Source organism: Cetorhinus maximus, chromosome 19 (assembly GCF_964194155.1).
Source record: "Cetorhinus maximus chromosome 19, sCetMax3.hap1.1, whole genome shotgun sequence".
Lineage (NCBI taxonomy): Eukaryota > Metazoa > Chordata > Chondrichthyes > Lamniformes > Cetorhinidae > Cetorhinus > Cetorhinus maximus.
Genome location: NC_135897.1, coordinates 78,190,218 through 78,217,108, shown reverse-complemented (window position 1 = coordinate 78,217,108; position 26,891 = coordinate 78,190,218). Strand labels below are relative to the sequence as shown.

The following is a 26,891-nucleotide window of genomic DNA, read 5'->3' as shown; positions in this document are numbered from 1 at the left end:
TCAGACAGCCCACTCATTCCAGGTATCAATCTCGTAAACCTCCTCTGAACCACCCACCTCCAATGCATTCATATACCCTTCCTTAAATAGGGAGACCAAAACTGCACACTATATTCGAGATGTGGTCTCACCAGTGCCTTGTGTAACTGAAGCATAACATCCTTACTTTTATATTCAATTTCTCTCATAATAAAGGATAGCATTCCATTACAAAAACAAAAATACCTGGAAAAACTCAGCTAACGTTATAACGTTCTGTTGAAGAGTCATACGGACTCGAAACGTTAACTGTGTTCCTCTCTGCAGATGCTATCAGACCTGCTGAGTTTTTCCAGGCATTTTTGTTTTTGTCTTGGATTTCCAGTATCCACAGTTTTTTGCTTTTATCTTAGCATTCCATTAGCCTTCTTAATTACTTGCTGTACCTGTATCCTAACCTTTTGTAACTCATGCGTTAGAACACCTAGATCCCTCTGCAACTCGGAATTCTGCAACCGTTCTCCTGTTTGCTGCCCCTGCTTGAACAGCTTCCTGTACCACAGTGCCATGGCCAGCCTGCTCATCCACCTTGCAGACCTCGCTTTTGTCCACACGGGTTGTGAGCACCTCAAACCTGTTTGACAATTGCAAAGTGTGAGGCTCCTCCACTACTGTCTGCTACCTATAACCTGCCTCACTCATGGTCACATCCTCCTGTCCCTCACTGCTGACAGAAACAGACGACCCTATTCTAAAAGGTGTGACTGTCTTCTGGAACAAAGTGTCCAGGTATTTCTCCCCCTCCCTTTTGTTGCGCAGTGTCTGCAGTTTGGCTTCCAGATCAATAATCCTGATCCAGAATTCCTCTAGCTGCTTACACTTTCTGCAGATGTTTTTGTCATGGATTGCCTTGGCATCCAAAAACTCCAATATTTCACAGTTGCAACATAACACCTCTCCTGCCATTGTTACTTATGTTATTTAGTTAATTTAGTTTAATTTCTCACTTAATTGACTTAGAATAATTCCTATGTATACCACACCTCGATCCCCCGCCGTGCTCTGCATTCCCACGTGTACCTAATTTGTTACTATCGCCATCTCTGTCTCCTCCATGCCCCTTTCTGATCATGTGGTTTGAAAAGCCTGTCTCTTTTATATGCCCTCTGATGAGTCACTAGCTAGCTTAGCTTCCTGCTATAGTAATTAACACTACTTGAACAAATTACTTTTATGTGATTGACACATAACTGCCACTCCAGGCAGTTCTCTACTTAACAAGCTAACCTAACTTACTTGAAGGTTTGTAATATGTCAGATCTTGATTCTTAATCTAAAGTTAAAACCTGAAAAGGACTTACCAGAATTTACCATGTGAACCTAGTTCGCTACTCATTCAATCTTCATCTCACTCCAGTATAGTCGCCTGTCTCCTCGCATGCCCCTTACTGACCTAGGCTGACACTCAAGTGCAGTGCTGAGGGAGTGCTGCCTCAGAGATAGGTACAGTCTATCGGATGAGACATTAAACTACGATCCTCTCAGGTGGAGACAAAAGGTCCCATGGCACTATTTCGAAGAAGACCAGGTGCCCTGACTGATATTTATCTCTCAACCAACATCACTAAAACAGATCATTATAGCAATATTGTCTGTTTGCAAATTTGCTGCTGCTTTTTCTACATTACAATAGCAACATTACAGAAGTACTTAATTGATTGTAAAGCACTTTGGAATATACCAAATTCATGAAAGGTGCCATGTAATTGTAAGTATTTTTATTCCCCTTTAGAATTGTACCCTTTATTTTAGATTGCCTCTCCCTGTTCTTCCTACCAAAGTGGACCACTTCACACTTCTCTGCAGTAAATTACATCTGCCACTTGTCCACCCATCCCACCAACTTGTGTGTGTCCTTTTGAAGTTTAATACTATCCTATTCATAGTTCACAATACTTCCAAGTTTTGTGTCATCTGCAGATTTTGAAATTGTGCCCTGTTACACCAATATTAATATGTCAAAAAGAGCACCTAACACCGACCCTGGAGAACTCTAAACCTTCCTCCATTCTGAAACACAGCCATTCACCACTACTCTTTGCTTCCTGTCAATCAGCCAATTTTGTATCCATGTTGTTATACTGTCCCATTTATCCCATGTGTATAATTATTGATGTTTGTCTGCTTCTATATGTTTACAACATATTATCTGCAAAAATTAAACCAAGTAAATTGATATGTTTTACACTTCACAGCAAAACCTTTATCACCGTAAAATTATAAGTCTCAAATAGTTAGTTTAAAACAATTACCCTGCAGTGATGAGAGAAAATCACTGTTGTGGAGACAAAAACAGTAATTTGTATATGTTTGTCATTTTTTTGCAGAGAGGGAAAGGAAACTTTTATGTCAGTCCAGCTTATATGCAAATCCATGTGACACAATAATGTTGTAACCTGATGTGCTGCCCAATCACTGTGTTTTGTTATAATTCAGCAGCAACTATTTCATAACTTATGGCTTTTGTTATCACAAATGATATAAAAACAAATCAGTCACCCCTGCATAATTGCATAATATTGGATAGTTTTATTCAGTTGACCAGTATCCATTTAAGTATTGCATATGCATGTGTTTGAGACATTAGATTTATCTTTCTACAAAGGCAAAACATTGCAGTTGTTGGAATCCTGAAATAAATACAAACATGCCAGAAATATTCAGCAGGTCACGCAACATCTATGGAGAGAGAAATTGTATTAACATTTCAGGTTAATGACCTTTCCCATTTGAGTTGAAAGTGTTACAATCCCCTTCGAGACCAAAACTTTTAAGAAGACATTTGAACTTCCAGTTAATAGCTGAAAGGATGATGTGACAATATTTCACGTTAAGACTTTTACTGTAACAAGTAAACTAAGTGCAATGTGACTAAACACTATTTGTGTAGACAACTACTGACCGGAACTTTCCCCTTTTACTTTTAGCAAACCAAAACTCCCACTTCACAATTATAATTTACCCTTAAGTAGACAATCAGTTCCTTGGAACCAGTCCAAAGTGATTCTTAGCTTCAAAGGGTTTATTTCCATTCCATTCCTTTCCCAGCCTGATAACCTTTAATCCCAGAACTGTCTTTCATGGTGAGGGTTTTTCCTGGTAATTCCCCTTCTCGCACAAGCTAAGTAAATCTTCCAGACATGTTTCAAATCCTCGCGAATTTGGTCGGTTCAATCCAAGCATGAGCTCCCACCCACATTCCTGCGCACTGAATCATTGAGACTTTCAGCCTCTGCTGCTCGCTCTCTCCTGGACCCTGGCAGACTGCCTGTCCCTGTTAGTTTCAGAAATATCTTAGAAATCCTCCCCTTCTCAAAGCCCATCTCCATGGCAACATGGGCAATATGGGCCTGGTGTTCAGGTAGAGATACCGATTAGCTATCCTTTAGACCCTAACTCTCTTTTATCTTGGCAGTAAATGGACAGCATAGATGTTCACAACCCGACATCAATGACGGTCTCCAGCCCGCATTAATAGGGGAGAGTTAGCGGCAGGAACGTCATTCAGCTGTAAAACCACACACCAATAACAAGAAAAGATGGCTGATGTGAAGGTGATCAACCAGCATTGTGCCATCTCCATGTAACATGGGAAAAGCAGAAAGAGGAAGGAAAAAATCCAGGTAGTGAACCAATTATTTAGTCGAGAATTTTCTGGACAAAAAGGAATACTATCCATGGCTGTCCCGCTTCCACCGGGTCCTAGAATTGAGTGGGCGGAGATGTCCGGCAGCAAGTGTCATTAATGCTGCTTTCACAGAGATGAAGCACTGAAGCATGACAAATTGCTCTAAGGCAAAATTTCTTGCTTTCCCACAATTGCACTGTTGACCATAAATCAGTGTGTTTTCAAGTAATGGAAGCCCACCTCACAACTACCTACCGCCTTGAAAGCTTTGCCCTAATATGGATTTTGGTCATTTTAATACTGATGTTGTCTAAGTTAGGTCCTTCTGGATTTTTCCTCAAACACCTTGATGAATCATTTGTTATTAGCTTTCATACTTCCAAAACTTTTGACAGCATTTAGCTCTGTAAATCTTCGAAACAAGTTACTAACCTAAGATCTTGCACCAAAACCAATTGCATGGTGATCTAATTTCTCATTATGTCCGCCATTGCTGACTTGACCTTTGAATCTTTATCCCATATTCTTGGACATTTATTCCTTCCACATATCAATGACCACCTGTTATCCAATGATATCTCATCTTTTGCATATGATTCCACTCTATGTTTATCAACTTCTTTCAGATCATAGCTGCTCAATACACAATCTACAATGCATAATCTCCAGTTCCTCTGACATGCAATGGCTGAATAACTACACCTTGATCACTCACAAACACTTCAATTGGGCAGTGAAAAATTGTGTTTCTTTCAATTCCGCGAGGACTTTTCTTTCTGTTTCTCATCAATCTAATCAATAGCGAGCACCTTTTTAATTTTGATGGCTCCATCTTGCACTAAAGAACAGCTTTATCTCCTCTGCTGCTAAAGTTGGGTTTCTTCTTTCATATCAAACACTTCTTTCCACTGAACAAAAACAAAAATAACCTGGAAAAACTCAGCAGGTCCGACAGCATCTGCGGAGAGGAACACAGTTGACGTTTCGAGTCCGTATGACCCTTCACTGAACAGCTCCTAACTCTTAATGATGCACAAGCCTGTTTAAGACTTCAATACCGCTGTAATCCGGCACCCCTCTCACATACCTGAGCGGGATACAAGAACAATCTGGTCACCTGATTCTCCTCTCACCTCCAGCCTCCAACCTCTCTTCATTGCAACATTTCTTACCTGAGCTTTAGCAGTGCTATAGTCAGCATGCCATGCTTTTGTTTTTTGTTCCTATTAAGAAACAATGTCCTACCTGCTGTTGTTTTTGCTGTCACCTTCCATTCATTGAAATTAAGAGTCAACACTTCATCGCTTTTGCCAAAAACCTGTGAAACTCGGTACTCTCTTTAGTTTCTGTCTCCTGCAACCTTTAGACTGTTAAAATCTAAGGTTCGCATCACCTCAACACCTCAATTACCTTGACTTTTATTCTTTTCATTCTTAGCAGTGTTCTTATTTTTCAAAGTTTAAATTTAAAAATCTATTAGAAACTCGCCACAGTTCGAGAGCGTTTTTATTCCTGCACTTTCTGGATGAAAGTCCAATGATCCGCTGTCAGTGTTACTGATTCAAACACAGGAGAGAGTAAAAAGTTCTAACATAATTTCAGGATTGTATTATTTCCCTCGCAGTTAATCTATTTTATATGTTACAGTAAAATGCAATTTTAGATTGTGATTGCAGCTGGAAAAATATTCATAGTTGATGTACTCAAATTGGATGATTGTATTGTTCACTCATTGAATCTTATTTTACTATAGACTTGAGTGCTGTTAGCTCAGGTATATAATGAAGGGCTTCCTCAGTGAAATTGCTTGTGATTAGAGTGTGAACAAAAACTCTCACTAGTTTTTTTTTGGATTTATTATATAACCTCCTGGAAAATAATCTTGCAGCCTCACTAGTTGTGGCAGAATGCCAATTTCTTGATCTGCTATCACAAGGAAGTTGGTCAGTGTATAGAAACATAGAAAATAGGAGCAGGAGTATGCCATTCAGCCCCTCGGGCCTGCTCCGCCACTCAGTATGATCATGGCTGATCCTTTATCTCAACGCCATACTCCTGCTCTCTCCCCATACCCCCAACACCTTTAGTGTCTAGATATCTATCTATTTCCTACTTAAATATATTCAGTGACTCGGCCTCCATGCTTTCTGCAGTAAAGAATTCCTCAGGTGATTATTAATCATGTGGGACTTTTGTATGTTATTCCGTAGAGTCCAGGTCCTGTTACAGCAAAAACAAATCAACATTCCTGCATTACTGCGCTGTCAGTAACCTGCAGGACATTGGAAGCCATTGGATGTACACAAACTAATAGTCCTGCACAGGAGTTTTAGTGCGCAATTGTGAGCCAAATCCATTTTTTTCATCTTATTGACTAAATGTTTCTTGGTTTCATTATCTGAAGCTTCAGGCTTTTTCTAATTTTAAAGATTTCTCAGACATCAATGTTAACTTGCTAAAAGCAAAAAACTGTGGATGCTGGAAATCCAAAACAAAAATAAAAATACCTGGAAAAACTCAGCAGGTCTGGCAGCATCTGCGTTCCTCTCCGCAAATGCTGCCAGACCTTCTGAGTTTTTCCAGGTATTTTTATTAATGTTAACTTGCTATTTGACATCATGCCCATTCTTATTTTGGCAAGTGATTCTGTATGTCTGCGTCCTTCCATGATGATGCTATCTTGTATCACACTGCCAGCTCACCAATGCATTGATGTAGGGTGCCTGGATCCATTAATATGGTCTGTACTACTGTTGGCTGTTCAGATGTCGTTCTTATTATACTTGTGAGTGCTTTCAATGGTGTTAGATTCATGCATCTGTCCTTGAAGTAATTTGAATGTGATAAAATCTCCCGCAATTATAGATTCTACATTTTGTAATTCATTTACTTAGATTTGTTAGCTGTTGTCTTTAGTTGCCCTTTATCTTTTCATTTTAAAAACAATACAATAAAATTCAAAATGAAAGCCCTGCTATTTGTTATGTAGTCAGCCAAAGGAAGCAGTAGAGCTGTCTTTGCCGCCACTTCTGTGATCTTTAGGATTCAAGTGTTTTAAGTTCACATTCACATGTTTAAAATAAGGAACAAATGAAATAGAGTGTGGGAGAAAACAATTACTTTAAATATATGGGGTTATGTCCTGCCTAGGATTGACTTGTAGACCTAGAATTTAATCAAGGGTGTCAGATCTAAATCATAGTTGTCAGGTTATGCTCTTCATCAATAAAAAGTGACACTGAATAATAACTACTATACTTGAATTTCAAGAGTAGTTTACAGTTTTGAACATTTTGTTTATTCTTATTGAGTTTTGCTCTATTTTTTAATATGCAGGTCATTACTTGTGACATTATCAGAAAGGTTGTAATGAGTTTTAGTATGTGTTATTTTACTGGAATTGCAGGATCCCTATTTTTAAACACAAGAGCCCACTGGAGTTTTTCACAATTTTGTATTATCAGATGATGGTTTGGCTGCTGATTGGCCCTTGAGTGCATTGATCTTTGCTTGCTTTGCGCTGTAATGACGTTAGTGATAACATGAGCCTACTTTTCTTGGCACCTGCCTGTTATATGCTGCCTCCTGCTGCTGGATGGGTAGGTGGTCAGGCGAGGTGCATCTCTGCACAACTTTGATGCACAGTGCTGCTTTTTGCTTAACTGTCAGGGCGCAATTTGAAGCTTGTTGCATAGTGAGAGTTGTCTTTCCTTCCGCTCCTGTCACCAGCATCTAACAAACCTGATAAAAGTCATCCCCAGTGCAGTTGACATCAATGCCAGGTAGTCCTAAAACTGGAGCAATTAATTGCAGGTTTAGGAGGTAGTTGCTATGCTTTTGGGGAAGAAATGTTAATGTTCAAATTTAATATTTTAATCTAAATGTATAATTCAAAATTATAATGGAAAAACCATATTTTGTATTTATCAGACAACTTCTTATATGGTAAAATTATAATTTTTTGGGCCAAGTTATTAAAAACAATTTATTTCAAAGTTGCAAAATTTAGATGACATAGATCTAAACAGCAAGTTTTAAATTTGTCATGCGAAAGCATTATTTTTATCAGTACAAGTCTGGGCGTGTTTCATTATTTCACAACCAACCAAATATTGAGCCAATGGGAAATTGCCATCAAAAACACTCCCCAAAGAGAGGATAGTTAAATAAGATGAATTCTAAGGACATGCCTAGGGATCACATTTTATTTTTTTAAAAGATTATTTACCACCATTACAGTGTATGCCAGTTCAACACCAAGACCGCCTACTGCCACATGCCCATCACCAGCCCAACCTCACTTTCATTACTCCTGAAAATTTATCCCTGCCTCTTTCACCCTCAGCCTCAATTTTTCCAAAACTCTTCTCACTGGCCTTCCAAGCTTCTCCCTAAAAACTCCAACTCATGCAGAGCTCTGCCACCTACATCCTGTCCCATATAATATCCATCTTGCTATCTTTGCTGGCCTCCAACTGACTTTGTTAGTGCATTAGCTTCAGTATTCTAGTCTTTAAATTCTCCTAAGCTCTTGACCCAAAGGACAACATTGGCAAGCTCCTCCATCCCTGTGTCTCTGTGCAGACCATCCGCTCTTCTAATGTTGGTTATGTATGTATTCTTTCCTTTGCTCTACAGTCTACCATTGGCAGCATAGTCTTCAGCCATCATTCCCCTACATTCTAGAACTCTCTCATTGCACCCCTTCATCGTGCTTCAACTCTCCAACTTCAAAATTCTTCTTAAAGCCCATTTCCTCAACAGCATCTTTGGCATCCTCTCTATAACCCCTCTCTTTCTCTTAATTGAGTTTAACTTCCCCACTGTGAAGCAGTTTGAGTTCTTTTCTTGGTTCGAGTACATTTTAAGTAGAAGTTGTTGTTATTTGTTGTGGATGACATTGAATTTCAACACCATGGTCTCGATCTTGAGCAACTACTTTTTTATTTCTGTGCAATCTCTCTCTTGAGTCTTTGATGGTGTGTACGAAATCTTGTGTACATTCCCTAATGATATGTGACATTAGTTTCTTGAAAGGTCGTTCTTCACTATTGCTGCAATCAGGCAACATTACTGCTACATCTGTAGCAAATTACAGTGCATGTACATGCACCGAGTCAACAATTTGTGCTTCAGCTCAGTCAATTCATTAGATTCCCTTACAGTGCAGACAAGTAATATTAGAATTTAAAACATAGATGCAGAAAATACTGGAAATGCACAAGACAATTACAGATACACAAGGGTACTCCGCTCAGCTTAGCTCATCCATCCAACCAGAATGACCCTAAATAGTCCCCATTGCAGCATCAAATTGGTTCTTAAGGATACTCAACTCCACACTTTTATCCAAGAGTTCAAATGCTGATCCCTCACCATGTGAAAACCTTCCTGGTTTTGGTCCTATTTTTGCACATTCTGAGTTTAAACCTCTGACATTTCTCTGACTCTCTCAATTTAATTTAAAGTACTTCTCTAGATTTTCTAGATTTATCTTTTCCACATCATTTACAATGTTGCATACTATAAGATGACATCTCGGACATCTCCTTTCAGAATTGAAGAGCCCTAGTTTCTCCAGTTTGTCTAAGACCAAGGGAAGGTTAATAATTCAGGTGCGAGTCTTCATCAGACCATTTCTTAAATTAGCCATTTCTTCCAGTTTTTTATGTTAGCACCGTCAGTGCAGGGACAGCAAGAGGCTCACAGCATGCACTTATCCCTTTAACAGAATTAGCTTCTACGTTTCGTCACCCTGCCACATTGTCAGGACTGACACTTTGGAATCTGGATAATCTATCTGTTTGAAAACGTCATATATTTAACATTGCATGATGGAAGCTTTTTTAAGATACCAGTTTTGTTTAATTGACTTTGCAAGACTTTGGTTTGGCTGAAAATTCATCTAAACAAGGTATGGCATATTTAGAATATGAAGTAGGCTAGAGCTTCAAGTTTTGTCAAAGGGCTATGTAAAGTAAATGATCTTGAGTTGTCTCTGCATTTTTCTACATGTATTGTAGTTGAGGGTCTTTCTCCAAACCTTTCACCATTGGTCTTCCATTAACAGGGGACTTAAATGGCCTCATTCTCACTTGTGCTGTTCTTTGTCGTTAAGGTAAATGTGACAATGTTTTATTTATTTAAATGGAAAATAAAGTGTGATTTATAAGGTTTGTAGGAAATAGTGAAAATGATGTAACTGAGAATTTCATTGCCTTTAATTTTAAACCAGCTTTGGATAATCAAATCATTAATCATCTCTTAAAAAAATAAAAGATACACCTCAGGAAGTGGTTTCTTAAAAAAAGACTTCAAAGGGCTGAGAGTTACATAGCTCACAAGCAGCAGACTGCAACCTACCCATTCTCTGCTCATATATTTATGCGGAAAAATGTGTACATATTAAGTTTTTCATAAGTATTGGTTGGTCTTAGAAATGCACATTCAATGATAGATTGTAGAATGATGTGCTGTGATGTCATTTGACATATTTAGCATTACTCGGGTACAATCACTTGATGATTGCATCAGTGATCTTCCAGGAATTATTAATTAGTGATGTTATTAAAAAATTGAGTTCAGCATATCATACAATAAGCTATGATTTAAGATTGAGGAACCAGCTGAGCTTGCACTTATTTTGTCCTTTAATGTAGCAGAATATCTCAAGATATTGTACAAAGGAAGAATGATGTGGTGTCAGATATTAAACTGAAGAACACTTGAAGATTCTTGTGTTATAAGAATATAGCTCCCTTTCACATCCAATCAATTTCTTTGAAGATGACGTGATTAAACTCAATTACAGTGAGCACATGCCAGAGTGGGGCTCCTGATCCACACCAGGCAATGTTTAACATAGATTTGACCACCACAGCGCACCATCATCTTATAAGGCAGAAGGCTGCCACCACAATGAGCACCCACAGCAATGCAGTCTTGCTCTATGATAAAAGCAAAATACTGCAGATGCTGGAAACCTGAAACAAAAACAGGAAATGCAGGAAAAACTCAGCAGTTCTAGCAACACCTGTGGAGAGAGGAACAGAGTTAACGTTTCAAGTTCATATAACCCTTCTTCAGAGCTTTCAAGCATATGACCCTTCTTCAGAGCGTCTGAACAAGGATCATGCAGACACGAAATGTTAACTCTGTTTCTCTGTCCACAGATGCTGCTAGACCTGCTGAGTTTTTCCAGCATTTTCTGTTTTTGTTTCAGTCTTGCTCTATGTCAGGTTTTGGGATTTTTGATTATTTTATGCATTGGGAATTTTTGACTTAAGTTATAACATATCACTGATATAAAGTTAGATTCAAGATTTTAAGAATTCCCAAACAGCCAGTATATGCTTTCTAAGTTAAGACTAGAGCTGCTGGAACAAAGAGTTACTGAGAATGTCAATGTGCTGTCTTTAAAGGAGGTGGTTAGCTATTAAAGCTACTTTCCATGTCAGTCTGAGACAGTGAAGATGAGGTGAAATATGTTGGAAATAGAAAGAAAATATTGGAAATATCAGCAGGTCTGGCAGCATCTGTGGAGAGAGAAAAATAGAGTTAACATTTTGAGTCAAATATGACTTCTTCAGAACTGAAGGAAGATAGAAATGTGATGGGTTTTATGCCTTTGAAATGAGGATGGGGAGGAAAAGCTAAAGGGAAGGTCTGGAATAAGGTAAAGGGTGGGAGCGATTAAATGACAAAAAGGTCATGGAACAAAAGGCAAAGGGAGTGGTAATGGTTGTAGTCAAGAAACAAAACATTTGTCCAGAGTGAGTGTGAAGAATAATGAACAGGTCTGTCGAAAAGCAAAAATATGAATAACAAGGTTCAGACCAGCACATGGCAAAAAACCAGAATCAAAATGGGGGACAGAGTTAATGGTCTGAAATTGTGGAACTCTATGTTGAGTCCAGAAGGTTGTAAAGTGCCTAATCAGAAGATGAGCTGCTGTTCCTCCGGCTTACATTGAGCTTCACTGGAACACTGCAGCAGGCCGAGGACAGGAATGTGAGCGTTGAAAGCAAGGTAGTGAATTAAAATGGCTGGAAGCTGAGGGTCATGCTTGCGGATTGAGCAGAAGTGGTCACCCAGTCTACATTTGGTCTCCCCAGTGTAGCAGAGACCGCATTGTGAGCAGCAAATACAGTATGCTATATTGAAAGCAGTACAAGTAAACCGCAACTTCACATGGAAGGAGGGTTTGAGGCCTTAGACAGTGAGGAGAGGGTGGGTAAAAGGTGTTACACCTCCTGCGATTGCATGGAAGTTGCCATGGGAATGGGACGAGGTGTTGGAGGTGATTAAGGAGTGGACCAGGGTGTTGCGGAGGGAACGATCCCTTCGGAATGCCGACAGGGGAGGGTGAAGATGTGTTTGATGGTGGCATCATGCTGGACGTGGCAAAAATGGTGGAGGATGATCCTTTGAATGTTGAGGCTGATGGGATGGAAAATGAGGATAAGGGGAACTCTATCACAGTTCTGGGAGGGAGGGGAAAGGGGAGAGAAAGAGCAGACGTGTGGGAAATGGGTTGGACTCGGTTGAGGGCCCTCAACCACAGTCTGGGGGTGGGTGGTGAATCCTTGGTTGAAAAAAAAGAAGACATATCAGAACCACTGTTTTGGAAGGTTGCATTATCAGAACAGATGCAGCAAAGATGGAGAAACTGGAAGAATGGACTTGGAGTCCTTACAGGAAGCAAGGTGTGAGGAAGTGTAGTCGAGATTGCTGTGAGAGTCAGTGGGCTCATAATGAATATCAGTAGACAACCTATCCCCAGAAATGGAGGCAGAAAATTCAAGGAAGGGAAGTTCAGAAGGTGAAAGAAGAGTGGAGTTTACAGTGTGTTGGAATGGTTTCATTCAACTCAGCATAGAGGGTGGTGGCAATCAGGTGCCCTTATCTAGGAGGACAGTAACTAATTGAGCAATTGTTGAGCATTGAGAACCTGAGGAGAATCAACGACCAAGGTTTTGATTTCAAGCTAATAAAGGACAGGAAATTTGCAAAAATCGTTAGACATTGAGGATTGGATTTTAACTTTCTAAGCTGCTCTCGTCAGGGGAACCTGGAAGTTTCACCATGTGTTTATCAGTGGCTTTTTAACCCAGCAACTGCATTTGCATCTGATCTCCCAGTTTCCCAATCAGTTCGAGTGAGCAGGCATGATGACAACCCACATCAGTCTCTTTCAGCTTAACTATTTAAAAACAAAACGCTGCAGGGATCAGACTTGGAGCATTGAAACAGTCTTCAGACAGAACCAGAATCTGTAACAAAACAGCACCACACTTCAATGACGCTTCTCTGGAGATGATGGAGATTCTGTTTCTGCCTGCCTCAGACAATAAGATGACATGGCTGAAAGTTGCTGAGGAGGTCAGCAATAGGATTGCAGTGCCATGCTGCTGGCCACAGTGCCGGAAGAGATTTAATGACCAAATCAGAAAAGATGAGTCACTCGTCACATTCAAGCATACCCTGATGTGCACCTAACCCCAAACCCCCTCACCCTGCCTTCTCTGCTCCTGCATACCAATCTTCATAACAACACACCTTGAAGGTGTAACATCTCTCTCTACCTAGGCACCTCCTCATCTCACATCCCCATCCACCACTGACACACCCTCATCTTAATGCAATGTCACACCCACCACACACTATGATCCTCTATAAATATCCTCCTTCCGTCCTCTGAACACATTCAGTTTCTCAAACCCGGAAGTCTCTTTTGCGGGAGGAGAGAGCGCGGAACACTACAAGGGGAGACGTGGGAGATGACATGCCTTGGCATTGGATGTGGCGAGATGGGGGTCTCCCAGCTACCACCTTTTTCTTCAGGGCAGGTCTGACCTACAACCCCACAACCTCCACCACAGGTAGGGCATGGAGGCAAGTCCTGAGTCCACCCTAGCCAGAACGGGGAAAGAACTCCATGCTGTTGGGACCTATCAGATCCACACAGCCATCCAGTCAACTGAGCCAACCGATGCCCTCTCTCCCCCCTCCCAAGAGTATTGAGTTGTCGTGGCAACATGCACTTTACATGTATGTTGTAGCCTGGAGCTATGGATATTGATGGCTGAGGCTTCCCAGCTACCTAGTTACAGCATTAAATGTCACATAACACTCACTTATGTTGACATAAGTGTCAGTTGCCACTGAAAAATGATAATGTGTGCTATGGATCACTTAGTGCCCTCTTACCTTGGCATGTCTTTCATCTCACACAAGCCCTACAAGTATACCACAGGAGCTGGTGCAGGAGGAGGATGAAGACTCCTCAACATGTCTTGCAAATGTCTTTGCCTGTCCTCGTGCTCCTACACTGTTACTCCAGTGGTTGCAGCATGTCTGGTGGAAGGCTGCTGGTTCTCAATGAGGGAGACTGCTGATGGTCTTGCAGAACACATCGAGCAGCTCTGGGCCTTGGTGGCCCAGCTTCTGACTGCACTACCTCAGCATAAGCAATAGTAGTCTGGACTGACAGGCAACAGCAAGCATAATGGCAGAGTAACAGTGGCAGGGACACAAAAGCTGTCATCCGGAGAGAGGATAGCAGGTTTGTGTGTCATCCTCCCAGTGGGAGTTAGGGGCACCTCAGCTATCCAAGTAATCTGTTGGAGAACATTTAGAATGCCATGAGACTCAGAAAGCCTCTTTGTGAACTGATATCCACAGCCACGATGGCAGCAGTCTATGCCTGCATGAACCAAGCTGAGCTTGTACAATAACAAGCTGAGATTTCATGACCTCAGTATGAGTTTCCACTTCAGCACTCAGGCATTATGTGGCTTCTGCTTGTGTGGCAATGGAAGCTGACACATTGGCCATCAGACATTATCTGATGATTGGGTCCACAAGTGTTCTCATGGAGCTGGCCACCACTTCCACACTGGAAGGAATGAGCTCCAGCCCCTGCCCAAAAAGCTGTGCCAAGTTGGAGCCCGACTCCTCCATACTTCTTGACAATGACAGCAGGCTCTCTGGCAGGCCTGCCAGTGTACCAAGCAGCTGTTTGTGCATGCCCGTCAGCCATTTTTTACACACCACCCCATCAATTTCTTCATCTGAGTCTGCTGCAGCAGAACCTCTGTGCAACTTCACTCTCCAGGGACCTGACACCTAAAAAGATCCTTCTTAACGGCCCACTACTACCCACCACATGCAGATCCCACCCCTCTGCTACCCTCTAAAGTAAACACAGTGCCAGTATCTGAGCTGGTGGCTGCAAGAGTCAATTCAAATGATGGTGTTTCTTACTTCTTAGTCTGTCCTTCCACTACACCTTCCACACTTCTGGCTAGCCAGGGGCAGCAGGTCTTGCGTGTCTGAAAGCATAAATGCACAAAGGCAGAATTGGCATAAGGGCAGCGGGAAAAGGGAGAGCATGGTTACGCCATCTGCAATGGGTGCATCATAACAGATTGCTGGATGATGGTGGAGTAGGTTTGAGAAGCTGCATTAGGCAGGAACATATTGTCATTATCAATAGTTTCAGTCATGCCATTGGCCCTGGTCTCGGGGACAGCCTATCCAATTAATCCCATGTAGTTGTACAGGCTAGCTTTAAGTCATGTTCGGCATTTAGTGCTGGGCTACAGACTACCATAATTTTAATGAGCAGGCAGCACAAAGCAGGATAATTGCGCATCATGGTCCGCATATCTAATTTCAGGGGCTATCTAACTTAGCTTCCTTTACACTTGTCACATCAGGTTGTGTTCTAAATATTTTCCAACAGCTTCTTCATCTCACCTTTGCAGAGACATTTGTTCTTTTCTCTTGAGTTTGCCATGGCTTTTCCAACATAAGGTAAATACAGTTAAGCAATTTTAAGAGATGAAATACCTCTTGTCACTAATTTTAGTGAAATTAGCTGTCAGAATAAAACAGGAAATCTGCTAAGCTTTTGAGTGAAATTACTAACAGGCTGAATTGCACCCCTTCACTTATTTCTCCACCAAACAATAAGTAGCCAGAGGTGACTCCCCTAAAAAGCCTATTTTAATTCCCACTCTGTAACACTGAGCATAATTTCAGAGATTTTAGGGGGTTAGCTATTGTGCCCGTCACTATCTGAAGTAAGAATGCCATTAAAACTTGTCACCTGTCTGTGCATATGTACAGAAAAAGGCCAGATGGCCCACAGCTCCACACAAGCCTCCTCCCACCTTTCTTCATTTTCTTTATAAGCATAACATTGTATTCCTTGCTCTATCTTGTGTTCATCGAGCTTCCCCTTTAAATGCATCCGAGAAAATTTCCTGTACCGATTATTTTTAAGATTGTTCACAGATTACTGTAGATACAGATAGATGCTTTATTTTATGCCATGTGGGATAAATGAGGAGCTGTACAGCACAGAGAAAGTCAAAGAGCTGACAGATGGAGAAACAAGCCCTTTAAAGAGAAAAGTAGGCAGCATCATGGATGCACCAGTAGATACATTAGCATGCTGTGCCACTGAGACACACGAGAGTCCCACGCAGTGACTTTCTGTTCTAAACTGCGTCATGGGGACAAGGCCAGCTACCTCCCACCAAGAAGGCAGGAGGAAAAATCAGAAGGTGAGTCACTCAGGATACTGTCATGTACTGATTAGAAATTGGCACCAAAGTAACTATCCATGCCCGAGTTGTTAAACTGTTCAACAGACTGCCACCTGGCACTCTAAATATAAACGTACATTGAAAAAGTGGCCGATGTTCTGTTTGAATGGAGCTGATAGCATTATAAGCTCAGGGACAACTCAGAAGGATAAGATGAAAAAGACAGTTGGGTTTTGCTTACAACCCTGAACAAGCAAGACAGCAAAATAAGCTGAACAATGTTTTCTTCTTTTGTATCACCTGGTGTTCTAGTGCTATCAGCCTGCTCACCTTCTTGGCCAGGAAGGAGAAGATACATTTTTAAAATGCAGATTAAAAACCTTGGAGAATCGAAACTAAATGGGTGGTGGATTAAGTGTAAACAACTGCTCCAAGTAGTTGAAGGAGGAAAAATCTACCTTGGTTAATGCTGAATTTTGAATTCTCTGAAGCCTGCTGATTGGCAAGCAGGACTGAAAGTAATACCAAACCCTGCTTGACTGAACAGAGTTACTTGCTCTGTTTGCTCTGCTGAGATTGGCAACTGAGTATTCAGTGTTCAGCTTGAAACCAAAAAAAAAGGGTTTTCAAAATACTGTGGTGCTTAGGGATTAATATTGATCCCTTCTCTTTTAATAAATGAATCCCCCTCCCCCCACCCCGCCCCATACACCCCCTAGAAATTACACAGCACTGGAGGAAATAAAAAAAGTTAAACACTTGTCCTAATTAAGAAAGGAGATATGTTATGGCAGAGCAATTAGTTGACCACTTGACTCCTGACCAGGAACTTTAGGACTAGGATCTTCAGGCTGTCTGGCTATTGTTCAACAGCAAAATACTGAAAATCTGAAATGAAAACAGTAAATGCTGGAAACACTCAGCAGGTCAAGCAGGGAAAAGCAGAGTTAATGTTTCAGGTCTGTGAACTTTCATCTAATGATCAAGCTAACACAGGTAATAATAAATACAAATATAAGTACATCAATGTTAAAATACTCATTGAATACCAACAACATGAAGAAATAAGTAGAGCTGCAATTAATCAAATAACTACTTCCTGGTACCAGGAAACTGAAAACTGCAGTGTAGTTCCACAATGAATTGGGGAAGAAAGTTCAGCACTGCAATAGTTTGAACAAGAAAAGATGAATCTTCTGCCCTTTTGTGCACCTTCAGGGTGAGGAATAGCTTATGTTAAGACAGCTATTTGCTGGGAACTCTGAGTATATTGTACCAGGGCCGATTTGGGACATCACACCTGGAGGAGTTGAAGTGCAGATTAAGCTATAATAGAGAAAAAAAGCAGGTACCATGTATATTGTGGGCATATTGAATAATTGAACCTGATATCTGTGCAAAGCTTTACGTGCACCAATGTTTATTTTACAAAGGGCAAGCTTTTGAATTGTATCAAGCAACTGATCCAATGGGAGCACCATTCTGTGTATTTTCAACTCAAAATGTATCTTTATAATAAAATGAGCTGAAATTATGACCTTGAACTCTTGTTCCATTCCCAAATAAATGCTTAACAGTGATTGATCTTCCTTAAATAAGCAGAAACATGAAATTAACAGCAAGAAGTTACACACTCTTTATTGTAAACTGAATTTACAGTTTATAGTTGGATTTTATATTGATATTTTAAATAATTCTGAAGAATTTTGCATTCCTTTTTTCCTTTTGCAATAGGTTTCTTCAATTAGAAATTGTTAAGTTATATTATTATTTATTTTGTTATTCTTTCTTGGGATGTGGGTGTTGCTGGCAAGGCCAGTAATTGTTGCCCACCCCTAATTGCCCTTGAACTGAGTATCTTGCTAGGGCAGTTAAGAGTCAACCACATTGCTATGGGTCTGGAGTCACGTGTAGGTCAGCTCAGGTAAGGACTGCAGGTTTCCTTCCTTAAAGGACATTATTGAACAAGATGGGTTTTTACAACAATTGATGATAGTTTCATGGTCACCATTCCTGAGACTAGCTTTCAATTCCAGATTTTATTAAAATCCCACCAGATGCCATGGTGGGATTTGAACCCAAGTCCCCAGAGCATTAGCCTGGGCCTCTGGATTACTAGCCTCGTGACATTACCAGTAAACCACATCTCCCTCTTTAATTTAATCAAATAGGCAGATGTTAAAGTAGGTGTGAAACTGCAACCTTACTTGATTCGACAGTTTCAGGAGAGGAGATAAAATTGTGAGAAAAAGTATGTTTTGAAATGTTAAGCAATATTCAATCAAATGATGAATAATATGTTACTTTTTTTTAATTCTTTCATGGAATATGAATTGCTGCTAGGCCAGCAATTGTAGCCCATCTCTAATTGCCCTTGAGAAGGTGGTGGTGAACCGCCTTCTTGAACTGCAGCAGTCCATGTGGTGTAGGTACACCCACAGCACTGTTAGGAAGATTGAGTAAAATATATTACTCCTTTATTAAATACTATTTACTGCTGCTTTGTGGTGTATCCAAAGTAATTATACTCAGTTTTTGTCTGTGCAGAATGTTTTGATTGGTCAGTTTAAGGGATGCATCTGTTGGCAGGTTTATTTGGGTCATTGGAGAACAAAAACAGCGGAAGAGTAAGGGAGTCCAACAAACAGACTATGTCTAAGAAATAAAAATAGAGTTGGAGAGATTGTTTCCTGAGTGATGGGATGGGATTGATGGGAGGAATTGGGATGGCATGGGAGGGATGGATAAAATGAGATGGGGATGTCGAGGAAGATGGCATGGGAATAGCACGGAATGCGTAATGTATGTTTTGGGAGGGGTGGCATAGAAGGTTTGGATGATAAGATGGAATTGGTTAACAGTGGCAAAATAGCATAGACAATTATTTGATAAAACTTATTGTTCGAAAGCTATTCTTTGTGCTTAAAAATGAGGATTTACTAGATTTAAATGAATGTTTTTAAAAAACTGTCAGGTGAATTATAAGAAAATATCATTGTTGATTCTATAGTTGAAGAAGATAATAACAGCCAATACCCTCCAAATTTTCTACACAGTCTAACTCCAACAGCCATGTCATCTCACAAACTTAGACTCAAGGAAGGACCAGTTTTAATGTTGCTACAAAACTTGAATCCTAAACAAGGACTTTTTCATGAAACAAGACTGGTAGTTTGGAAGCTGTTTTCTTTGATGCTGAAATTATAGCAGGCAGATGTCAGGGCAATAGTGTTTATTCCTGGAAAAATATTAATGTAAACCTGCCAGTTTAACTCAGGAACAAATAGTTCCCAATTTTATATTCTATAACTATAAATAAGTGGTAAGGCCAGACTTTTGACACCATTTTTTATTTGTATTCCTAGGCCTGTTTTTTATACATGGGCAGCTTTTATGTAACTTTTCCCCGAAGGAGAAATTTTTGGTTCTGTTTAAAGTCTGTAGTGAAAGAACAGCTAGAAATCCTGTGTTTAAAGGAATACTGTTGCAATAAAGATACTAATTTGACCACAAATATTTTGTGGATCTCAGTGCTAGTTATATGTTACTCTTTGAGTTAATACTTTATTCCTGGTGACATTATCGGCACTGTTGACTGAGCACCAAGAAGGGAGTGAAGCCTTCCTGGCCTTTCACAGTTTGACCAGCTTGAATTATGTGTCCTGCCGGTTAATCATGAAGTGGCATTCACAGTGACCGTGGAAACCTCCAGAGAGATTTCTGACAGTCTCACCTCCAGGCTGGAAGAGGGAGAAATATGAGCATTGTTCTCACATTTATTTGTAGGTCATGCATGTCAGTAAGTACTTATTACTGTACTGGGCTCTGGGAATACTTGGACTACCTGCACAGTTCTTCTTCACAAAGCAAATTATGTGAGCATAATTGTGCCTTTGCAGCAACAAAATATGTATTAAACTTGTTTGTGTGGCATTGGGGCACTTGAACAAACAGGCTATGTTTAAGAAATAAAAACAGAAAATGCTGGGAAATACTCAGCAGGTCTGGCAGCATCTGTGGATAGAGTTAACATTTCGGGGCTGTGACCTTTCATCAGAACAGGGGAAAGTTAGAAATATAATAAGTTTTTGAGCAGGGGGAGGGTGGGAAGAAGAACAAAAGGGAAGGTCTGTGATAGAGTTGAGGCTAAAGGAGATTAAGTGACTAAAGGTTTTGTTGCGCTATGTATAAGGATGTGCATATTGCATTGGCAGTGTAATAATGGCAAAGTATGTTAGAGTTCCATTGGGCCAAGGATGTGTGTGTGTTTGCACTTGTAATGACATAGGGTGAGTTGCAGATCATAGCCATATCACTGTGACGAGATAAACAAACCCTTAGCGCACTTTCAGAGAAAGATGGAAAATTGAAGAGAATTATTCAGGATGACATGCTTATACCCACCTTGAATAGAATGAATGAATACAAAGGCGTGTGAAGGAGCTTTATTTATAGGACTATTATAAATAACCAATGCATTTTTATTCGGTTTCCAGTTATCATCATCATGCTCTAAATTATTAAAATTTTTAGTGTTGAACCTTCCTACAACTGAGGTTCCATTTAAGAAAAAATATTCCAATTTACATCAGTTTGCATTATGTTTTATGAATTTTTGTGTTTCTGAAGTGAGAGATATCATCTAGGATGAATTTGCACACAATGCACATTTGGACTGGTAAATACAGAGTAAAGCACCTTGTACTCTGCTCAGAAATATGCTTTAGGCTTAATCACAGAAGGTCATTTCCTACTGCACCATTGTGAACTCTTTCACTTCCTGTCTGAGAGGTTGTCAATGAATGCTATACTCTAGCCAGTTTCTCTCAGCTCTGTGCCTAGCAGGATCTGAGTTGAGACTGCCAAACTCATTTCACAGAAGACTGTTCCAGCTGTCGCAGGAAACCTTCAACCCATCAGTCTGGACTAGGTTCAAAGCCAGATCTTAGAGGAATAGGACATTGTTGTGGAGTCAATCCTCCACCTAATTGCTAACTTTATCATGGTTACTATTTAGATGAGAGCTATCTTTATAATTTTCAACAGGAAAATATCCACAGACTAATTGCTTCATACACGTTCAGTGCATAAACTCATATTTGAAAACATTAAGCCATATCTTGTAGTTAACAACAAAAAGGGATATTTTCAAGGTTGCAAATCTAATCTCATGGTTAAAATTATTTTTATGACTGTTGCTAACCCCAAACCCTTTGCTTAAATTGTGATTATATAGTCATCCCCTATGATATTATTACTCCATAGCCAGGCAAGGGATCATAAATAAAGCATATCATTTTCAATGAGGTTCACTCCAAAATACAATTTAACATTTGATGACTTTGTTACAGGTTTAAACGATGCAGACTTTGTTTAAAATTCATATGCTGCCCTGATTAATGATCTATATTTCAGTTCATTAGGTATTCCCAGCAGGTGGCTAAAATTAACTTTTTTGGCTCTGATGCAAATACCTTAAATCAAGATAAATTAATTTATAATTCTGCATCTGATCATAAATCAGTGTGCAAATGGATGCACCAAACAAATTATACAGGATTTTGAATGTAATAATCACGTTCACTGAACAAATTATATGTGTTGTACAGTGTAGCTATGAATTCAGCACTTTAATTAAAAGGAAGTAAATCATAAATGAGATTCAAAACAGTAGCTCCATTGGTCCATCAGATAACAAAGAGCTGCAAATTGCTGTTATTTTGCATCAGCAATGTTTGAATTTAAAAATAGCACCAAGGAAAATAAAAAATCAAAAGGTATCTTGATAGCACTTGAGCGCTGCTATTACATCTCTCAATTTGCTCGGTTTCTGAATCTCTTTCTTCATCTTCGACAGGAGAGACCAACAATCTAAACATTGCAATATATTAAGGATTAGAGGATATGTAATGAAACTAGTGTCTAAGCTTATGAGTTAGCTTGGCATCCTGTGACAGAAACAATCTCTTGTAATTCAAGCAAGGTGATACCACAAGCCTGAAGTATTTACGAATTTTGTTTAAAGCTTGAGAATAGTAAGTGGATATCAGAGCATCAGCTAGTTCAGCAACAAAAATCACAAGCACAGATGAGAGGAACCATTCAATACATTCAGCTCATCTTTCTTTAAAATTTCAGAGATCCCTTGCTAGAGGCCAGTCCTTCGCTATGAGATAATTCCTTTAATTTTGTATACACCACTTTCCCATTTTCAGCCAATTCCTTTTTAACTCATTCTCGGGATGTGGACTACACTGGCTGGGCCAGCATTTATTGTCCATCCCTAGCTGCTCTTGAGAACATGGTGGTGAGCTGCTTTCTTCAACCGTTGTAGTCTATAGTGCTGTGAGGAAGGGAGTTCCAGGATTTTGACCCAGTGGCAGTGAAGGAACGGCGATATATTTCCAAATCAGGATAGTGAGTGACTTGGAGGGGAACTTCCAGGTGGTAGTGTTGCCATCTATCTGCTGCCCTTGTCCTTCTAGATGGTAGTGGTTGTGGGTTTGGAAGGTGCTGTTGAAGGAGCCTTGGTGAATTCCTGCAGTGGACCTTGCAGATGGTACACACTGCTGCTACTGTGCATCAGTGGTGGAGGGAGTGAATGTTTGTAGATGTGGTGCCAATCAAGTGGGCTGCTTTGTTGGTGTCAAGCTTCTTGAGTGTTGTTGGAGCTGCAATGATCCAGGCAAGCGGGGAGTATTCCATCACACTCCTGACTTGTGCCTTGTATATGGTGGACAGGCTTTGGGGAGTCAGGAGGTAAGTTACTCGTCGTACAATTCCTAGCCTCTGACCTTAACCATCTCTAAGTTTAATCTAGGATACCCTCTACCTTAAACATTTGTTATCGCCGTTCATCTGGATTTTTTTTATCAAAGGAGGAAATTGGCTTTTGTGTGCAGAGATAACAATGGTCTTCCTTGGAAGGTAGTCAGTTGGGCCCATTGATCCAAGACAAGCCTTCGTTTAAGCATAACATCCTCCCATTAATACTTGTGTTATGCCTGTGCAAGCATGAGGATTACAAATTTTTTAAAACTGTATTTTAAGGTTATGTTTAAAAACCTTGAACTGATTTTAAAAAGACAATATCAAAATGGCTCCAAGCTACCTGATGGATTTATGGATTGGACTGTGTTTATCTTTCAAGAAGACAAAGACAAACTGACTCACTGTGGTCTCGTCCAGGAGATAACGAAGGTTTTTGATGCCTCATTTTACGAATATAAATTTTGCCTTGGCCAGAAGAAAGCTAAAACCGCAGGTGCAAAAAGACTTCAGAGTGCTAATTTAAATTATCTCATTGCCTTATTTGGAAGATGACTTGGCATTTGTTACGGGGCCACTTGATACAGCTGCCATCTTTACTCCCCGTTGAAAAACAGAAAACTGCAACAAACCAAGTCAGAACTCCAACACAGAACTTCATCACACAAGGAGAGAGGGACCAACAGGCACAGTCATCGAACTGTGTAATCAACAAGGCTAAAGTAAGGCTGCACAGCAGTTCCTTGAAAGAGAAATAAAGAACCTTTTCTTTCTCCCCTACCTGGTTCAATCTTCAAGCTTACCTGTGAAACCAACTTCTGGCAGATCAACTAAATGAGCCATCGCAACTGCTGAGACAGCTCTGCAATTTCAGTGCCTTCACTTCTGACAATGTAACTACAAAATAAGCCTGCATCGAAATAGAAACTGAGCTCCATTCCAGTTTTAGAAGCATTGTTTGTGTCTTCATCTGTACTTAGTTTTGGTTTGTGTGTGAGAGAGTGAGTGATACATAGTTTCTTTGGTAATCTCCAGGGTAAGGGTGCAAAAAATAAACTAACCTTTTCCTTTTTAAAGACAAAAAGCTTGTTGCTGAGTTATTTAAAATTGACTCACTCACTCCAAGGATAAGAAATGTGCACATCTCAAATACAAATATAACTGATCATGGGCAATAAAAAGTAACACCTTAAAATTGTCAGTGGATCACACTGATGTGGTGGAGGATGTTCTTCCAAGGTTGGGGATAAGCCATACTGTTAAAAACAGGAGGGATTGTTTTACTCTGTACTCTTGTGCCAATAGTGGAACAGATTTTATCCCTTAATGTTGACACCCTAACTTTGGTGAATTGGAAAATGCCAAGAATTGAAATTTTAAATCAAAAAATTACATACACTAAAGAAGCTAATCAGAAAATACAATAGCGGACTGGTTAGAATTGTAATAATGGCCCAAATCTTATAATGGCCCGGCTAGTTGGAGACCAGATGTACCCCCCAAGATACACAATGGGACCCCTCGGAAGTCCCAACGCAGTGACTCCATGGGAATTGCCCAGGAACTTTGAACTTCCAATGAGCAATTCCCCTGCTCCCCGGGACCCTCTGAAGAAGTCTCCAACTCTGAGTTACAGTCAGACACATTGGACAGTTCCAACTTACTTATTTACCCAGATAGTTACCCAGGAAATGTTCGACATTTAAAACGTGGGTAACTATACAACTGACCATTCCACCCCTGACTCCCCTGACCTGACCTCAGCACCCTACACAGCTGCCAACCCAGTACCTCACCTACCCTACCCCCTTACCCACTTAGTTTACCCATCCCTCTGCCCTCACCCATCCTACCCACTTAGCTACACTACCTCCTTACCCCCTTACCCACCCTACCCCTTACCCACTTACCTCACCCACCTTATCCCACCATACACACTGACCTTCCTTCTTAGTTTTTCAAAGAAGCTTTGGGATATTTAAAAGTCTTGACTTATCAGAATATGGCAGTTAGTGTCGTAAAAAGGCTTGTCTTCCAGCACTGTGAAGAAGCAGTTCCATTTCAGGTATGCTCTGCATTTCTGGAGAGGTTGGGATCAGAAATGCTGAGCTCTGATGTGACACAGAAAAGTCAGAGTGGAGTGGCAATCAGACGGTGATTATCACTCCTTGGAAGATTCGTGCCAGTGTGTTTCACTGTTCGCTACACTACTCTGGTAGTGTTTTTATAGCTTCACTGTGAGCTTTAGGAGATTAATTTCTTTCATTGAAACGGCTTTTTTCCCTCAGTTTTGGATTTTTGCCCTCAGCTTCCTCCCATCAGTATTGGAACAGGAGGGATCTGTACAGTTGGGACGGTCTCCACCTGAACCGATCTGGGACCAATATTCTAGCGAAAAGGGTAAATAGTGTGGTTAGCAGGACTTTAAACTAGAAAGTGTGGGGGAGGGAAGGGTAAAACTCCAAGAAGTATGACTAATGGGAAACAAAGCAGCAGGTTAGCGTGTGGCGGGGGGGGGGGTGGATTCAACTTCATGGAAAATTATGAAAAAACTGAAAAGAAAGGAGAGCCCAGGAGAGGCTATTAAAGTCTCCAGAACACAAAATAGGACAGAGTCTTTGGAAAGGGCTAGGAATCTAACTTCAAGCACATCAGATAAAGGGACGACAATGAGAAAGGGGACGGGAAATACAGGACTGAAGGTGTTGTATCTGAATGCACGCAGTATACGAAATAAGGTAAATGAACTTGTGGCGCAAATTGAAATTGGCAGGTATGATGTGGTGGGCATCACGGAGACATGGCTGCAAGGGGATCAGGACTGGGAGCTAAATATATAAGGATATACATCCTATCGAAAAGATAGGCAGGTTGGCAGAGGGGGTGGGGTTGCTTTGTTAGTAAGAAATGAAATTAAATCGATAGCAAGAAACGACGTAGGGTCAGATGATGTAGAATCTGTGTGGGTAGAGTTGAGGAACCACAAAGGTAAAAAAACCATAGTGGGAGTTATGTACAGGCCTCCGAACAGTAGTCAGGATGTGGGGCACAAGATACAACAGGAGATAGAAAAGGCATGTAAGAAAGGCAAGGTTACAGTAATCATGGGGGATTTCAATATGCAGGTAGACTGGGAAAATCAGGTTGGTAGTGGATCCCAAGAAAAGGAATTTGTGGAATGTCTACGAGATGGCTTTTTGGAGCAGCTTGTGGTGGAGCCCACTAGGGAACAGGCAATTCTAGATTTAGTGATGTGTAATGAGGCAGATTTGATAAGGGAGCTTAAGGTGAAAGAACCCTTAGGAGGAAGTGACCATAATATGATAGAATTTACCCTGCAATTTGAGAGGAAAAAGCTGGAATCAGGTGTAACGGTATTACAGTTGAATAAAGGCAACTACAGAGGCATGAGCGAGGAGCTGGCCAGAATTGACTGGGAGATGAGCCTAGCAGGAAAGACAGTGGAACAGCAATGGCAGGAGTTTCTGGGAATAATTTGGGAGACACAGCAAAACTTCATCCCCAGCTAGAAGAAGCATACTAAAGGGAGGACAAGGCAACCATGGCTGACATGGGAAGTCAGGGACAGCATAAAAGCTAAAGAGAAAGCATACAATGCGGCGAAGAGTAGTGGGAAACCAGGGGATTGGGAAGCCTACAAAGACCAACAGAGGACAACTAAAAAAGAAATAAGGAGGGAGAAGATTAAATATGAGGGTAAACTAGCCAGTAATATAAAAGAAGATCGCAAGAGTTTTTTTTAGATATATAAAGGTAAGAGAGAGGCAAAAGTGGACAATGGGCCGCTAGAAAATGACACTGGAGAAGTAGTAGTGGGGAACAAAGAAATGTCGGAGGAACTGAATAGGTACTTTGCGTCAGTCTTCACGGTGGAAGACACG

General features: G+C 40.5%; 1 protein-coding gene across 2 annotated transcripts in view; it reads left to right on the top strand.

Moving 5' to 3' along the window:
* Positions 1-26,891, top strand: part of LOC144693956 (uncharacterized) — a 52,364-nt gene that overhangs the window by 5,594 nt on the left and 19,879 nt on the right. The window contains exon 2 of one of the 2 annotated variants that reach the window (XM_078564225.1): positions 9,738-9,785. The exons of the other annotated variant lie outside the window; for it this stretch is intronic. The gene's annotated coding sequence lies outside the window, so the exon portion shown is untranslated. The remainder of the gene's footprint in view (positions 1-9,737; positions 9,786-26,891) is intronic. 2 annotated transcript variants of the gene reach the window in all.